Raw genomic sequence first — 14,346 nt, forward strand, 5'->3', positions numbered from 1 at the left:
GACATTTCTAGTCACAGTGGCCTCTTCACAAAGGCTGGCCTCCTCCACTGAGGTTGCTGAGCAGCTTTCTTGTCACAGACATCTTTTATGAAAAATCCTTTCCTTAGGATTTTTTCTCCTGAGAAGCTGAGACGCCTCAGGAACAAAATGTAAACAATGGTTATCTGCTGCTGTGGAATGCAACAGGTTCATCTGTGATTGGTCTCATGTAGTTGTTTCTAATTAATGGCCAATCACAGTCAGCTGGCTTGGACTCTGTCTGAGACAGAGCCTTTGTTATCATTCTTTCTTTGTCTATTCTTAGCTAGCCTTCTGATGAAATCATTTCTTCTGTTCTTTTAGTATAGTTTTAATATAATATACATAATAAAATAATAAATCAAACCTTCTGAAACATGGAGTCAGATCCTCGTCTCTTCCCTCATCCTAAGACCCCTGTGATCACGGTCACACATTCTGATCTTAGGTGAGAAGTAACTCATCATCTGGCAAGGCTGGCTTGATAAGACTGGGTAGAAACAGCTGCTTTACAACATCTGCTTTACTACATCTGCTTTAGAACATCTGCTTTGCTCAGTACCAGTTTTATCCATGGTACAGCACCAATGAGCAGAGCAGTCTAACAACCAGCAACAGCCATGAAAATTAAAAATCTGCATTGAAGGGCTTGCTTTGAGCTCTGGTTCTGATAAACACTTCCCTCCTAACCCAGCTACAAAGTCAAGCCAGCTACAGCTTGAAAGGATAACATCTATCAGAACTAATAAGCACTAATCTAGCATGGAAGAGATAGCAACCAATTGAGTCGACAGGCAGGGAGAGGAACAAAGTCTGGCTGCAGCACACTGAGAATCTATACAATTATAAATCATAAATTATAAAACAGATCACTCTGGAATAAGGGTACATCCACAGTAACAATTTTAATAAATATTTGAAAGACTGCTTTGATTTGGTTAGTGTTATAAAATTTGACTACAAATCAAATCCTTATACTTGCAAAAAAAAAAAAAAAAAAGGAAAATCCTTACCTTCCTAACCTGAATCTTCTATTACGAATGAGAAAAGCTTCCTTCTAGAAAATCAGTTTATTTAAGGAATTGGCAGACAGCTGGCTGTGTGTATGTGTTACAATTTTGAAGCTGTCAGAGCTGCACTTATTTGCTAATCATACTCATGCATCTGCAAGCTACATTTTTAAATGGTATGGATGAATAATCTCTTTGCTCTTGTAGAGGGTTTTTTATGGGTCTTCTAAGCTGTGCATCTATTTTCACTTGACTTTAAAGCAATCAATATGCTGGCACAAGGGCTTTGGGATAATTCATAGCAACAATCTGTAGCAACTTACAGACTGATTTGTGCAGTTCTTTACAGACTTTTAGATTGTTCTGATGAAAAAAAAATAGAAGATTCCAAATGCATAGTTACAAAAAAAAAATAAAAAAAAGAAGAAGAAGGAAAGAAGAAAGAAGATGAGGAAAGAAAAGGGAAAATAAAGGATTCTGTGTAATTAAAACTTCAGGAGAGGAATTCTCTTCTCCTTAATAAGAATCTAAGTATGACCCTTTAGTTTACATGGAGACCTTCCAAATTTGTTCCAGGATGGCAAGACAAGAATTTAGCCCCAGAAGTAACCCCTGCTCAACGACACGTATTTCAAAGACCCAGGGTAATGAGTACCAGTTCTTAGGCCAGTTGCTCTGGTCACAGAGAAAGACAAAGAGGGGCACAAATTCCTGCATTTGGCTTTTTTTTGGTGCTCCTTTGTACTGAGCCGGTAGGAGCTGCCCTGGCAAAGCCAAGCAGCTCCGTCTGGTGGTGACTGAACGTGGAGGCTCTGCACAAACTCTGGAAATGGAGTCACAGCACAGTTATTTTTATCATTTATTTCTGATATTGGCACATCTGAGATAAAGCTCAGCCTGCTGCCAGTGGGTCACCTGGCACCTGACAATTTTATATACAGGACATTATTGCACTCTAATGTCAATAAACATTATTGACATCTGCCACATGAGTGGAGATTAAACAAGACACATTTCTTTTCCTGTTACTTCAGCCATTGCAAGGCATAAATTAGTTGGTTGATGGATTTAATTGGCCAACATGTTACATAAAGTAGCAACACATTGCATCTGTGTTGGCTGGGGAATAATGGCTCTTTACAGAGACTCTGTTCTTCTCTACATCCCCAGCAGCCATGGCACAGTCATTTTGCAGTGTGCATCAGGGGCAGGACCTAGGGCTGCTTCCTGAGGTTTATCAGGGTGAGGCAATTACTGGCCAGCACAGTGGTATCCCCAACACCGACTCCAGCGAGGAATTCATATCAGTCCTGCCACAGACATAGGCAACTGGTGTGAGAGAAAGGCTCTCTTACATCTCTGTAGATCAGACAGACCTTTTTCAACTGAGCTCTCAGGGCATGGCCAAATATTCCAGCTGTGAGGAGAGCTGATTTTCTTTCTTCTGTTTAGGCAAGGAAACCTCTTCTCTGCTTGTTCTGGAGAAGATGTGGAGCTGAGAAAGGAGGCTGTGGGTCAGAAATTTGGTATTTACACACCATCCTTCAGCCTGAGCTCTACTGTTGCTGCGCAGCAAAAGTAATTCTGGTCCTCTGGAGGTACATGGTAAACACTTTCTCCACAAATGTAAAAGCAAGGGTGTTTTTTGTAAACACGGAGGAAACTCAGGATTTTAGTGCTAATGGTCTTGGATTTCAATGAATCCTTTATTGAATTATATGTTCAAAAGTAGTGGCTGTCCTGTGATCTCAGAGAAAATTTGTGCTGCCAAACAGTGCCATGCATTGTGTGCATGGTCCAGACAACTCATCAGACACCAGAATAGTTGATAGCAGGTTGATACATGACAATAGTTGATACAGTTTTGCTTTTGCTTATTGTTATTTTTATAATTTATTTCTGATATTGGCACATGTGAGATAAAGCTGAGCTTGGCTTTTCTCTGAAGGAAGAATCCTGGCATCTGCTACAGGAATGGTAGCCAGGAGAAATAATGAGCAAAACAAAGGTGGATTGTGGCTCCTGGAGCAAATGAGCTGAGTGAAGACAAGTTGGTTATTCACTGCATTGGGTAGGAGCACTTTGGGACTGAGGTAAGGTGCTGGAAGGCCCCAGAGTGATTTGCAAAAAATAAGGGGTATTGTAGTGATTGATAGAACAAGAAGTAATAGGTACAAATTGAAAGGGGGGGAATTTAGGTTAGACATTAGGAATAAATTCTTTACTGTATGTGTGAAGAGACCCTGGAATATGTTACCCAGGGAGGCTGTGAATGCCACAATCTGGCACTGTTCAGGGCCAGGCTGGATAAGGCCTTGAGCAACCTGGTCTAGTGGGAGGTGTCTCTGACCATGGCAGTGGGGTTGGGACTAAAAATCTTTAAGGTCCCTTCTAACCCCATAACATGCTATGATTCTATGACTCTTAAAAAACAAGGAGATATAAACGGGAAGACAAAGTTTTGGAAGGGAGAGCCAGTAAACATTTACTGACAGTGAGGTGGACTTGTGCAGAGCATCCCCCTTGCAACTTCTGCAGATGCTGAGCTGTGGGGCTAGATGTTGGCTTAGCAGGAGAACAAGTCAGTTTCCTCCTCACAGGGAGCAAGAAGTCAAGGACAGAGAAAGATGCTGGTGAAACCACAACAGTCCTAGGGACCAGGAATAAGGACAGCAAAAAGGTGGTGTCCCACCTATCTGGGAAGCAGAGGAGTTGATACACAGTGAAAAAGCTTTCCTGGGAACGGGGCTTACATCAACCTTAGTAGATTGATTTTTATAATATATATTTTTGGGCAGTGAGAACAACTCCTGTAGGAGACTTCACATGCATGCTGCTGATGTCCTGATCCCTAAGTCTCTGAAACTGTGTAGCTCCACCTACAAAACCTGCTAGGAATGATCCCTGACTGGTGCTAGCTGCTGAGCAGCAACTGGGAATGGTTTGGGAAGGTGTTATGTTAGTGGTCCCAGACCTGAATCAGGCTGTGAACTACTGTAACACTTATCAATGTAGACAAGTCTATTCCAGGCTGGGAGTATTTCCTGTATTGTTTAGTGTTTTTAAAAAAGTAATGATTCCTGAGGCTATCCTTGATTTGATATGATCAACCTCAATGTGGACCATTACTCCTGTACATTCTCACTCTTTCTGTATGCTGTTGCTACAGCTCTTATAAAAAACCACTCAGACTCAACAACTAAAATGAGCACAGAAGCAAAACACTTCCCTGGTTGATCATGTGTAGCTAATAAAGCTGTGAAAGCAATTTATTATAAGAACACTACACATTAGAAATACCATGACATTTTGGATTCGTCTGCTGTCCACTAGCTGGTCATGATTACTAGAAAAATCCATGTGTTAGTCACAAGCACCTGACAAATAGTTTGCATACAATGAAGTTTAGCATGGGGGATTTGTCAGCTGATTTGCATGCACAGTTCATTATTCACTGCATTGTGTGACTAGCTACTTCTAACATGTGATACAGCTCCTCCTCTTTACTTACAGAGAGAAACTGTAAACAGGAGAAAACCAAATAGATACATATCTAGACATATGTCAGTAAAAATGCTAAATAGCTAAACTCTTATTCTACAACCACTCATTTTTGCACAGATACCAAATCCCCAGGTATCTTTGAAAATATATCTGAATAATTAACAGTGATGACTCACAGCACATGGTCATGAACGTGGCCTTCTATTTATAACAATATTTCTATATCCATCTTCTTCTTAATACGAGCAGTAGCAGCTGAACATAAATCACTGCATTAAGCACCCCCTTTAGATAAACTCACATGTGTAGAAACACTTTTCTTCATTGTTGCTGCTCTCAGTCCATGAGAAGCTCTTGGGAAGAAATATGTCAAATCAAGACATATACTTTTTCAGAGTCAACAAAGGTAGTTCGCCACAAACATGCTCATTGAAATTAATGACTTGTGGCTAAATTCCCTGCTAAGCCTTGAGACTAATCAAACAAGGTGGTTTTGATCTGTATACAACTGAATGACTAATTCTGACAGATCAACCAAGATTCTCAACATAGACATTTTTGTTTCACATTCTCTCCTTCTTTTACTTTTGTAATCCTTCCATGCTCTGCCTCAGCATTCAGCTTGTGTGCTAAATAATGTGTTTTCTCATATCAGGCATTGTGGTCTTGTATCACTTCATCTCAATTTTAAGGGCAATCAGTTGAAGTTATAGAGAGATATAAAGCTTTTGCATCACCCTACTATCAGATCCACTTTGCTGTTTATCAATTAAAGGTCAAACACAGGTTAGAGAGGAAAAACTCTCTGAAAGGCTGGTCTGATAGTATTATTACAGCTTGTGCTTTGGCATGGGGTTAGCAATATGTCAGCTGTGCAGCACAGTATATCGAAATGGAAGAGAAATTGTAGGGTTTGATGCCGAGAAGTAAAATGGAGCTAAAATAGGTATAAATAAATGCACATTTTCAATTGTTTGGGGGACAAATATTCTGTTAAAAAAGCGTGGTCTGATACTGTTGCTTTCACCGATTTTGCTAAAAGGGGAAGACAAAGATTCTTGTGGGAGTGAAGAGGATTTTGGCTTTGTTGGTCTTGTCAGGGCTCTGCTAGATCAAAGCAGCTGGAACAGCCCCCATTGTTGAAAAACTTGCCATGGGGCTAATTTGCAAATCTCACTGGTCTATAGGATGGCCAGAGCCATCTGTATGAAGCACAGATGCTTCTGCTGCAGTATCAGCAGCCCCAGTCTCATCCTTGGCAGGAATGCAGCCATTATGTTGTACTGGCCAAAATTCCCCCAGAAGAGTAAACCCAATCCTTGAACATGACATGAGAGGTTGTGTCACATTTTCCTCTTAATCTCCATTACATTGGTGAAATCTGGTTGTTGGTGAAATCTGGGCTCAAGCCTCACCATTGCCCTGAGTCTTGAGCCTTGAGCCGTGATGTTCATCCTTCACTGTGGAGCTGTGCCACCAGGGCCCAGAACCAGCCCTTTGGAACATCAGTGACAGATCATGATGAATTTCCCTTCTCCTTCTTCACACATTCCCTTCTCAGACTTCTCAAAACACCCCAAGAAATGAGGGAGGTGTGATTTACCCTTATGAGTGCTCTGTTAGTGTGTCCCTGTCATAGTAAAGGCATCTCAGGGCTTTACAGCTCTGCCTTCAGAGATGTTTAAAGCTATTTCTCCTGCTCCTGTCACTGCTGTAGCATTGAGCCTGGCATGGGTCGGATGTTGCCTTTCCAAGGTGTATAGCTGGTGTAAATGATTCACTGAGTATTGGAGTGTCACAGCTTGGGTACTCCAGGCTTTCATTCATAAACCATCCTGTTACCAATCAGATGCAGGGAAACTCTGCCCCATGATTCACTTTCTGTTAACTGCAATGGGCACAAGCAGAACATGAGTGGGTTTCTGTTAGAATCTTCTCCAGAGGGCTCAGGCTGAAGAAATAAAGACCTTGGGAACACCAGAAGGGTCTTAGATCATGGGTCAATGCTGGGGAATGCCAGCATCAGGAAATGCTGCCTCTGTCCCTCCCTTGTATCTGCCATAGCTGGCCAGAGGAGAGAAAAATTTAATGAAGGCTTCATAAGTTGAGATAAGGACCAAGAGGGAGAAAAAACTCCAAGGGCAAAACAGGCTCAACTTAGAGATAGAAAGTGAGTTTATTACTAACAATATCAGAGGAGGATAATTGGAAGTAAAAATAAGCCCTTAAAATGCCTTTCTCCCCTTCCCTTCCTCACAACCCCTCCCTCCTTTCCAGTGACAGCACAGGAAGAAAGGACATGGAACTTTTGGTCTGTTCATTGCTGAGATTTTCTTCTGCTGCTCCAAGAGAGGAGTCCTTCCCCTGTGAGACCATGGGGTCCCTCCCATGGGAGACACCTCTCCATGAACTTCTCCAGCGTGGCTCCAAGTCTCATGAGCAGCAGTTCTCCCAAAACTGCTGCAATGTGAGTCCCTCCCATGGGCACACAGCCCTTCCAAAACTGCTGTGACGTGGGTCACTCCTCCACAGGGTGCAGTCCTTCAAGGCCAGGCTGTTCCAGCCTGGAAGCAGGGCTCTCCTCTGAGCCTTCCCCTGGATCAGAGCCCCCTCCAGGCATCCACCTGCTCTGGCATGGGCACTTCCCCATGGGCTGCAGGTGGATCCCTGCATTCCTCATGGATCCATGGGCTGCAGGGGCACAGCTGCTTCACCCTGCTCATCACCATGGCCAGCAGAGCAATCCTGGCTCCAGCGCCTGGAGCATCTCCTGCCCCTCCTTCTCCACTGACCGTGGTGTCTCCAAGTTGTTTCCCTCACATGTTCTCACCTCCTCCTCTTCTCTAGCTGGAATTCAAACTGCCCCACTACCTTTGTTTTGATTTCCTCTTAAATATATTATCACAGAGGCATTATCATTCTCCAATTGCCCCAACCTTGCACAGCAGCATATCCACCTTCAAAGCCATCAGGGATCGGCTCTGCCAATCACTCTCTCTTCCACATGGTGGAAACTTCCAGCAGATTTTCACAAAAGCCACCTCTGTGTGCCCCCCAGGTACCAAAAACCAGGCCATGCAAAACCAGCACACTGGCTTATTGAACTCTCTGGTGGAAGAAAAAACATTTTTTCTCAGAGTTGTTCTGGCAGCTTATTAAACCACCATAACCACTGAATCCTCCTCCTTAGCATGGAACTTCTTTCTCAGGCCACCCAGTCTTTTTGTCAGCCTAGTTAATTTGTGGACCAAGCAACACAACACTGAGATAATTCCAGCAGGGATAATATGCATGACATTCACAGCTCTTCACTGGTCTGCTGTGGGACCTGGAAGAGATATTTGCTGATGACACCTGTCTGGTTATGTGCACAGAGTCACTAAGCCTGTGCAAGGCTATGCATGATGTGAGTTCAGGTGTCCCTTACCTGGCTGATGTGTTTCTATGTAGTGACCATGCTTAGTTTTTTGGAAAAGAGGATCTGGAATCCTCAGTGGATCCAGAAAAAGGCTTTCCTTTTCTGCAGAGCCAGGGTTGTGGCAGGCTGTAGGAGAGTTTCAAAGCCAGTAAGAAAACCCATGAGGACCAAATTCTGGCAAATTATTGGTAGACATTAAAGTGACTCTAAAGAAATTCCTCTTCCCATGGGGTAGTTAGGGAGGAACACTTGGATTTGTGTCCCTTAGTACTAGGTAAATTCTTACCAAGTGGAGGAAAGAGAAAAACAAGGATGATGCTTAGGGAAGAAGCATCTGGCAAGTAGGCTGGGGAGTGCTAGTGTGAGTAGTTTGCTGTGTAAAAGGATGCCAGCTGTGTAAATCAGGATTTATCTCTGCCAATCCAGGCAAAGATGATGTCTCACTGTTAGCTAATTTTACATTTTTTATAGAAGCAAATCAGTAAACACAACTGTACACATGGGGAAATCTTTTTCCCAGATGAAAAGTCACAGTGTACACAGCTGTACCTCAGCCTTGCCTGGTTCTTGATGCCTTTTATGTTTAAGACTGCTACAGCTTTGAAAACAACGACTTAGAGTCCTAGATTTCACTTTGGAAATAACAGAACAATATAATGGACATCTATAAAAATTACTCAAAAAAGTCCAAAGTACTAAATAGAAAACATGATCCTTTCTTCAGGAATTTTGCATGACCCCTACAATTCTGAAGCAGTGTGAAAATTTTCTCTTAGATATTATAGATGAAACTGTAAAGTCCCATCATGTTATTGAATTATTCCAAACCATTCTCAGAATTATACTTAAGGTAAAGTTCCATGGCAAGAGAAGGATCTAGCATTTTATTTTTCTTCTTCTGAAACCCTTAGTAGTTTATCACCTAAAGGCCTTTACTAGAAGCCAGTCATACCCTGAGTCAGGTCTACTCACAGCACTTGGGACAGTTTTCAGAGCTGGCTGATGGCTGTGGCAAGGTTTTGCTTTGCCTTTCATGGCAAATCCCAATGGGGATTGAATCTGTTGCACTGATTGTCTTTTGTACAGGAGTTGAGAACCAGGAACTGACTAGAATGCCATGAAGTTATCTCTACACTGATTCCCTACCAGATATTATCATTGATGGGTGTCTTTGTCCATTGTACTGATAATGGTAGATGAGCAGTACTGTATAAAACTAAATCTTGTCATTTGTCAGCAAAGCTGCTGCTCTTCTGCTGAGGGGCTAACAGAACATGTTGGAATTTTGAAGATGAGTTCAAATATTTACAACAGGGAATATTAAGGGATACTGAAAAAATATCTTCTCTAAAAGGGATCAGATAAAAGCACCACTTCAGAATTGTCCAGAATAAAATTCTACCTATTCTACCTCCCAGCCAGCCACATTTGGCAGATCTACTCATGGAAAACAAAAAGCCTTACCATGCTTTTAATAGAACAAAAGATCAGAGCTAGGAAAGATTTATCAGGTCATGCAGCCCATCTTCCTGATAATAGAACATTGTTTTTTGAAAGTGCATTTTTTTCTAGTGCTTTGACTAGTTGTAGAAGACCTAAATGATGGATGGTGTTTTTATCATTAACCTTGGGAAACAGTTCCAGAGCCTAACAAATCTCAGTGTCAGGCTTCTCCACATTAATGCCTCTGCTTTGTCAGTAATTTCATAGGTTTATACTTGTTGCTTTTTCTTCCAAAGTGCAGGCTCTTAGTGAGTTTAAGACCAGGATTAGATATTGCAGATAAATCTTGACTATCCATCCTCATGCAGGTGGGCTGCTTCTCTGCAAAGCAGTCTGTTGGAAAACTTAAGAGCATTTCTTCACTGAATGAGCAAAAGGAAATCCCAGTCTAACCCTGAACTGAAAATCATTGCCATGAAAGTTGCAGAGAGCAAATTTGCAGAGAACAGCCTTGTCCATGAACCCTGTGAATTACAATGGGAAACAAACTTGGGATAAAACTTAGTTTTTGAAGCCACAGTGGTCAACCAGCTTGGCATTGGAAGGGACAAGGAATACACATGCTGCCAGAGATCAGCTCTTTGCAGCCAAGGTGGTAAAATTTACAGCATGGCAACCATCATGTCTGATTGTCCTTTGCCTGTTTTTCCATTGATTTGAGCATTTGATTATCTTTTAGCATTGCACATTCTGAGGGATTTGGACACTATGACAGTAAAGCCACTACCCATAGTAAAAAAAAAAAAAAAAAAAAAAAGTGGCCTGGAAAGGGACAGAAAAGGACTGTGGGGATGGAGAGCTCTGAGTGCTCTGCAGCCACCAGGAAGGCTGACAGGGTCTGTTTCTGTCTGCTCACACAACACCAGGCAAGCACCAGCAAGAAGATGGGAGCTGCATGGCCTTCAGGATAGCACTGCCATGAAAAAAATAGGCAAAGGCTGGTTATGAATAAATTAATCAGGAAAATAGAAGTGTTCTCTTCATATGGGAAGAGGACAGAAAAACAGTTTTAAGAAGTAGTTCTGCTGGTTTTTGAAAGGGGTTGTGTGATCTGTGAGAATTGTAGAATCATTAGGATTGGAAAAGACCTCTAAGATCAGAGTCAAAACATTAACCTAACACTGTTAGTTCCACTACTAAACCATATCCCTAAGCACCACCCCTCCATGGTTTTTGAATATGAGGACTCCACCCCTCCCTTGGGCAGCATGTTCCAATGCTTGACAACCTTTTCAGTGAAGAAAAGGTTACGTGGGAGAAGAGACCAACCCCCACCTTGCTACAACCTCCTTTCAGATAGTGGCAGAGAGAAATGGGAAGGAATACCCTGTTCAGCTAGTTGAGTTAGTTAAAGGACTGAAATTTGTAAGTTAGTTTCTGCTGACATTACCCTAATGGAACAAAGCAGAGATTTACGTTCTCTTTCAGTGATTTGCACTCTCTTTCACTGTTTCACAGATCAACTCAAATTGGTTAAAGCAAACTTCTGTGTAATTAAATCCATTTGATGCAAAATTGTTTCCCTGTTGCTCAGAGGCCAATACAACCTTTGCACAGTACTCAGCCCTCATTTAACTTATCATGTGAAGCAGGATTTGGTTTTTGTAAAGTAAAACCATTTCAAAGAGATTGTCACAAGTGAAGTAAAAGACAACACTTTCTGTGCTTGCAGCATGGACAGAAGATGTCAAAGAATTTTTATTTACTGAAGAATACAAAAAGAAGTGCTCTGGATCCACCAGCTCATTTTGTATTAACAGTTTGCTTTGTGGTCCATGGGTTTCCCATTTTCTCTTTCATCTGTAACTTGTCAGTAAGGTAACCCATCCACAAGAGGGGAGCTTCCCATAGTTTCTCTTATTATGACATTATTTGTATCTAAGACTTGGACTTGAGATGCATGTTGAGGATGCCTCTGTGTAGGGAAATGACAAGCAGGATCTCAGCTCTCCCTCAGCCTGCCCCACTGCCCTAGGAACTATGTTTTTCTTACTCCCCATCATTTGAAACATTGTTTTATGATGCAAAAGAGGGTGGCATGAACAGGTACAATGCAGTGGAAAAGCTGTTCTTCCACCACAGGAGGAGGAAAACATTTAACTCTGACCTGCATCTATTGATAGCAGTGATGCTATGAGGTGAGTGAGCTGTGGTTGAACATTCTTCCCTTCTGACAAAGGGCCAAACCTAAATGGATTTTCCTAGATTGAATTTTTGTGCTAAGATGACTTAGTTAACTAAACATAAATGTCTGTACTATCTGATGAGTCCTTTGTGTCTAAGACACATCTGGGGGCTGGCCAGTATAATACCGGAGAAACAGACACCTGTGTTTTTCAGCAGCCTGGGTCAGAAGCTGAAAGGAATACACACGGGCATCTCAGATTGCACATATCTACATTTAGGTAACGAAATCCCACCAACATTGTCCTAATATGCATCATACAAAGCACCAGTAGAACAGTAAAGGTGAGCTGGGAGAAATACATCACCACTAAGAGCCAAAGGGTGGTGATACAAATATAACTGGGTCTTATGTTAGAGAAACCCCAAATATATATGCTGCAGTTAATTGTATGCCAGTTGTCTCCTCATGTGGTTAAATATATGTGGTCTCTTCATTATTGGAGATATGGAAAACTGGGGTGCACAAGGCCCTGAAAATCTGCTCAAAGATAGCCTGTTTTGAGTAGGATGGCCCCCTGAGGTCCCTCCCAGCCTTAGTTACTCTGTGATACTGTTTTGGTGATTTTTCCAAAGATGGGGAGGAGATGGAGAGGAGGATGGTGTTGAAAAGGGGAAGATCTTTATCTTGGGGTAGTGCTCACATGCTATCTGCCAGACTATCACATTCAGATTGTAACCTCAGAGAGCTAATGCTGGGATCGGTCTTCACTTAAAATTAATATCAGGTAGAAACCATTGATGAAAATCAACTCTTCTGCCTGACATAATCTCTAAAATGCTCATATAGGCATGTGAATAAGCATGAGCTCTCTGACAAAAAAAAAAAAAAGGATAAAAGATAGGAAATGAAAGACGTATGATAAATGGTCATTTGTCATGGAGTGGAGTTCTGCAAAGAGATTGCTATGACTCATTCTGCCCAACATATTTGTAATGATATAGGAAAGAAAGACAAAGTTAAGATTAGAGAAACAAAGTCCAGCTTTGAAGAACTGCAAAAGGTATTGCTCTGGCAATAATATGGCCGATAAATTCAGTGTGAATAAATAATACAAATGCATAAAAATGGTCCAAAGCTTTCTGAATGATAATGAGCTTGTATGACTTTACTACTCAGGAACATGGTCTGTGGATATCTTGCTTACAAAGATTTTACCTTCATAAACATTTTGTCTGTGCTCACACACTTGGAAAAACCAATCTAATCTAGGAGTTTTTAGTAAAGGGCTAATGAACAGAGTAGATGAGTATGTGTCATGGTTTAAGCCCAGCCCCATGCAGCTGCTCTCTCACTCCTACCTGGTGGGATGGGGAAGCAAATGAGCAGAGGAAAAGTGAGAAAAATCATGGGTTGAAACAAAGACAATTTAACATGTAAAGCAAAAGCCATGTGTGCCAGCAATGCCAAACAAGAAATTAATTTATAACTTCCCATGGGCAGTCAGGTGTTCAGCCATCTCCACCCAGGAAAACAGGGCTCCATCACATATAGCAGTGACCTGGGAAGACAAATACCATCACACTGAATTTCCTCCCCCTTCTTCCCTTTCTCCATCTTTATGAGCTGAGCAGATGCCATGTGGTGTGGGATGTCCCTTGGGTGATTTGGGGTCAGCTGTCCTGGCTGTGTCCCCTCCCAGCTCCTGGGGCACCCCCAGCCTCCTCACTGCTGGGGTGAGGAGCAGAAAAGGCCTTGACTGTGTCAGCCCTGCTCAGGATAATGAAATATCCCAGTATTGATTACCACACTGTTTCCAGCACAAATCCAAAATACAGCCCCATGCCACGTACTACAGAGAAAATTAACTCTACCCCAGCCAAAACCAGCAAAGTGTGTCTGTATATAAATACACATCTTAGTGCATGTTCCTGCTCCCCTGTCTCAGGGGAGTTATAACAAAACTGTGAAAGGTTCAGGAAAAGGCAACAAGGATAATAAAGGTATGGAACAACTTCTCTGCAAGGAACAATTAAGCTGATTAGGAGACCTCAGGGACTATTGAGGGGATATATGATAGAGGTCTATAAAACCATGAGTGGCCAGAAGTGGGTACATAGGTAATTATCATTCCCTGTCTCTTCCAAGAATAGTATTAGTGGGCACTGTCTGCAGCTAGAAAATGACAAGTTCGAAGTGCACAGAAAGTGAGGGCTCTTCAGGTGTTGTGTGGCTGAGCTGTGGAGCATCACACCACAGGCTGTTGTGGGTTCAAGAGCTGACTACCAGATCATGTGAAACCAGAGAGGAACAAAATGACTTTATGGAAGAAAAATCCCTTAAGATCTACTGAACATAAAGATGTGACTGCTCTTTCATGATTTTGTCCTGCTAACTGCTGGCAGGTAATGAAATATTTGGAGAGGCAGCATGTTTGCCCTCATGATTAAAATGTTTCCTTAAGAACCATCTTGACCACTTACACGGGCTGGAAGCTGCTGGAAAGTGGTGATCTGACTCAGTCCTGCAATCAAATGCTTAGGAAAATGCTTTGCAAAGATGTCCACAGTAAAGATGTCCATAGCAAAGACAGCTTATGTCTTTTCACCCCTCACATTTTCTTAGAGAGCAAAACATGCCTGGTTTTGGAAATCGCTAGCAGAGCTTTCACATTAAACTCATCTATATTCAGCTGCTAAGCAGGCTGGAGTAAAACTTGCAGTCCAGCCCAGTCCAGGAGAGAGCTCAGCTGCACTGCCCCGGGGGCA

General features: G+C 42.1%; 1 long non-coding RNA gene across 1 annotated transcript in view; it reads left to right on the forward strand.

Moving 5' to 3' along the window:
• The window catches only part of LOC102074814 (uncharacterized), a 61,736-nt gene that overhangs the window by 44,573 nt on the left and 2,817 nt on the right, over positions 1-14,346 (forward strand). The window lies entirely within an intron of this gene.

Source organism: Zonotrichia albicollis, chromosome 1, assembly GCF_047830755.1.
Source record: "Zonotrichia albicollis isolate bZonAlb1 chromosome 1, bZonAlb1.hap1, whole genome shotgun sequence".
NCBI lineage: Eukaryota > Metazoa > Chordata > Aves > Passeriformes > Passerellidae > Zonotrichia > Zonotrichia albicollis.